This window comes from Oreochromis niloticus, linkage group LG22 (genome assembly GCF_001858045.2).
Source record: "Oreochromis niloticus isolate F11D_XX linkage group LG22, O_niloticus_UMD_NMBU, whole genome shotgun sequence".
Lineage (NCBI taxonomy): Eukaryota > Metazoa > Chordata > Actinopteri > Cichliformes > Cichlidae > Oreochromis > Oreochromis niloticus.
In genome coordinates, this window is record NC_031985.2 from 33,585,986 (window position 1) to 33,590,195 (window position 4,210).

The following is a 4,210-nucleotide window of genomic DNA, read 5'->3' on the forward strand; positions in this document are numbered from 1 at the left end:
TGACCTGCCTACTTATCAGAAGATTTTGGTTCCTAAATGTTGAAGAGTTGTTGGACAAGATGCACATTGCTCAGATGCATCAATCAGACCAATTATTAACCAATTAGATATTTTTATTATCATTTAATTGCTGTTAACAATTTAAAAAAAGTTTACTGCACATCTGTATCACGGCAAGGAAGAACTCAAGAAGACATGTGACACAAAATTCAAGTGAAAAGGCCATACGTCACACTTGTGTACAAGAGAGAACACGGTGTAATTTTGGACACTAATTGCTGAGTCACGGTAGATGCAGCTGTATTACGTTGATATGCAATCACTATGAATGAGTCTAAGTCTTCTTTAATTACATTTCCTGTTTTTCTCAACTGCAAATGCTGTTTTTTTTTCACATGGGAGATTCGTGGTGCTCTGAAATAACGTTATGCTGCACAGTTATCTCATACTTGCAATATGCACGCATGAAAGCAGGTGTCAGAAGGACTGGACAGAGATGTAAAGTAAGTGGTGCCTGGATGGAGTGTTTTGCTTGTCTGCATGAGCCATTGATCATTTCTGCACAGGTTTCAAGCCAAATCTCCCCCTGGGGATGATTAAATACTATTGCTTTTCCTTCCTTCAAATCTCAAGTATGTGTAGCTAAACACACCACCAGGCAATGCAAGCTGGCAGTATGAATGATGGTCATTACTCTCACCACCGAAGCTGCAAATGCCTCATTCCAGGAAGGAGCCGTATGGTGAGCATCCTTAATGAGTGTTCAGGGCCAGGAATTCATATATTTGCTCTTGTGATTAAATTGCAGCGCTGGCAAAACATCATAGAGTGCCGTTGTTTACCTAACAATGCATTATTCCTGTACGTGCAATCAATCTAGCAGCACTGTATCACAGATAAAGTACCGTTTTGTTTTGTTTTTTCCCTTTTTGTGTTTAAAAATGTAAAACAGGACTGAACACAATGCTCAAGAGACAGGAGGATTAACCATGAATGTATTTTGCATTTTATATTGCAGAGATTTTTCAGCCCTCAATCCCTGCCATTTCTTTGGAGAAGAGAGAGACATTAAATTGATGTTGAAAAGGTAATAACGTTGAGTATTTTTTCCTGGCACACCAACATCCCATTGAGTGAATCTGACAGACATGTGAGACATGGGAGAATAGCTGGATGCTGGCTGTAAAGACCGGTGATGCTTTTCCTCCCCACAATTTAGCAGAATGTTCAGTTGTTCTCAACAAATACCACACCATTTGTCATCACTTATCAAACCAATTACCATCAGTGCAGGAAAAAGCAGCACACGACTCGGGAGAATGAATGTGAAAATGAGATGCTGCATTTCTTGTATTTTTCTGGGTTGTTTTTTTTGTTTTTTTTTTACATGTTCAGACGCACAAGACATTATTGCTATTGTTGTTTCAAAGCCTGAGAGAAGCCGAAACGGAGTTTTCAGCCGTCTTTTTAGATGCTCTTTTTAGAAACTGAGGCTTGACATCAATGCACTGTTATGCAAGACAAATAATGAGTGTTTAATGTGAAATTTAGTGTTTTATTGACTGTAATGTTGCACGTAATGTGAAAATGAACAAAATATGTGAAGAAATATGTGAAGAAACTTGTCATCTAGTTTAATGCAATTTCTTCTGCATTTGCATATGTTTACATGACATTTATATGCTTTCGGGGCTTCGTGATATTTTTGAAATCACATTTACAAATCACCTCTTTGTTTAAATCACTTAGCAAGGTTATTCAATATTTTTCATCTGAGGAAAAACACTGTTAATAAATGGCAACCAATTTTACACAGAACAACGCGGGTCTATATTCTGAGCTTGCTCTATATGTGGAAAGGTTGTATGTAATGACTTTTTTGTGGTTCCAGTGAAAGCTGTGTGAAGTTTGATAAATGGCCTCAAATGTCAGCATCGTTTGGAGTTGAAGACTAAAAGAAAAAAAAATGGTCTATGATGTCAGGCGGAAGTGAGACCTCTATAACACACCTCTCTGGCTCTTGGCTTGAGGCTGCTACTAGTAAAATACACCTGACTTAAACAAACATGCTTGAACACTGGCGTGCTGGTAACATTTGGCACAAAGGAGCAGTAAGTGCATATGTGATAAGATGAAATGGTATATGAGAATAAAAAACATTTTTAATAGCTAGGAAAACCAGCAAACAGCTCAGGAGAGGGAATGTGGGCAAACATGTACATAAAACCATAACTGACATACACCATTTTTGCATTATATTTGTGTTTCTTTAATGTTAGCACTCTCTAATACAACCAGTTGGGGAGTAACAGAACACGTGTTACACATTTAAAATACAAAATATGAGTAACTGTATTTCGTTACAGTTGCCATTTAAAAAGGTGATAATTAGAATATAGTTACTTTGTTGAAATAAATGGATTACACAGTGATCTTTTCCTGTTTCATATGTTAGGCTATCCCCTCTCTAATGCTGGTAATTAAACGCTTTGCCAGAAACCCAAACAAACACGCAATAAGAGGCTCTAATGTAAGCGTCCTGTTAATGTCGGTGGCGTCAGATACACAATGGACCTGCAGCCAGCACACCAGAGCCAGCAGTGGACAGGCAGGAATGCATTTCTTACTTGGAACAACAGCACATTTAAAGAAGAATGGGATAGTTGAAATCTGACCATGCAATGCACACTTTGCCAGCAACTAAGCTGTTCTCTGTGTCAAAAGACTCCACCTCCATCCAACCCAAAGAAACTTATGTTAACATAATTAACAGTAAATATGTTGTCTGTTCATGGAGATTTGGGCTTAACAGCCAATTGGTTGAGAAAAACAAATAAGAATTTGCAGGATGTGATTACTACGTTCATGTAGTTGTTAAAAGCAAGACAATATATTAATTAAGCCAAAGTAATCAGAATACGTTACTCACATTGAGTAACTTAACGGAATATGTTACCAACTACATTTTGGGGCATGTAATCTGTAGTGGAATACTGTTTAAAAGTAACCTTCCCAACACGGAATATAACTGATACAATAGACTAGATCTAAGTCAGCAGTCCCACACAGCAGACAGGTCTGGCCTGGATCTGGTGCCAAGCCGGCACTGCAGGCTGACTTCTGGCATGGTAAGTGGTATATCAACCAGATGTGGGCCAGATCTGGCAATGATGGCACTGTTTATGTGATGGCATGCCATATCTGGCCCGATTATGGTTTGGTTTATGTGGCCCAGGCTCATAGAAAACAGGTCTGGCCCGGATCCGGCATCAAGCTGGGACTTCTGACTGACTGGTGTCATGGCAGGGTGTATGTCAACCAGATGTGGGCCAGGTCTGGCAATGATGACATTGTTTATTTTCCTATTTCCTATTTTCCTTAGACAAGGAGTACAGAGGACTGACTCAAGACTTTGTTGACTGTTGCCAGCTGAACTACCTCCAGATCAATGCCAGTAAAACCAAGGAGCTGGTGGTAGACTTCCGCAGGCACAAGCATCCTCCACTGCAACCACTGAAGATCCAAGGTATGGACATTGAGGCTGTGGACAGCTACAGGTACCTTGGTGTTCATCTGAACAACAAACTGGACTGGACTCATAACTCAGACGCCCTCTACAGGAAAGGGCAGAGCAGGCTGTACCTGCTGCAGAGACTCAGGTCGTTTGGAGTGGAGGGCCCACTCCTGAAGACCTTCTATGACTCTGTGGTGGCCTCAGCCATCTTCTATGGTGTGGTCTGCTGGGGCGGCAGCATCTCTGCTGGGGACAGGAAGAGACTGAACAGGCTGATCCGAAGGGCCAGCTCTGTTCTGGGATGCCCTCTGGACCCAATGGAGGTGGTGAGTGACAGGAGAATGGTGGCTAAGCTGTCATCCCTGTTGGACAACATCTCCCACCCCATGCAGGAGACTCTGACAGCACTGAGCAGCTCCTTCAGTGGGAGACTGCGGCACCCACGGTGTGGGACAGAGAGATTTCGCAGGTCTTTCCTCCCCACTGCTGTCAGACTCTACAATAAAGACTTTTGCAGCTGATCAAACACACAAACCCACACATGTGCAATAAGACTGCTATATGTGCAATTCTTCTTCTGACGAAGTTGTATTTTTGTATTTTCCTACTCAGTTGTATATAGTATTTGTATTTCCATTTTATTCTATTGTATATATTATTCTATTTTATTTTATTTTATTGTATTTTATTGCTTTC

General features: G+C 40.7%; 1 long non-coding RNA gene across 2 annotated transcripts; it reads left to right on the forward strand.

The window, feature by feature from the left end:
• The first annotated feature begins 299 nt into the window (after positions 1 to 299).
• On the forward strand, positions 300 to 3,422 carry LOC102079762 (uncharacterized). 2 transcript variants are annotated; one of them, XR_266013.3, is made up of 4 exons: positions 300 to 503; positions 634 to 742; positions 1,019 to 1,087; positions 3,383 to 3,422. It is a non-coding gene; the product is annotated as an uncharacterized LOC102079762 (long non-coding RNA). The 2 variants fall into 2 exon arrangements; XR_002057906.1 differs by lacking the exon at positions 3,383 to 3,422 and having other exon boundaries at positions 303 to 503; positions 1,019 to 2,373.
• Positions 3,423 to 4,210: the final 788 nt, after the last annotated feature.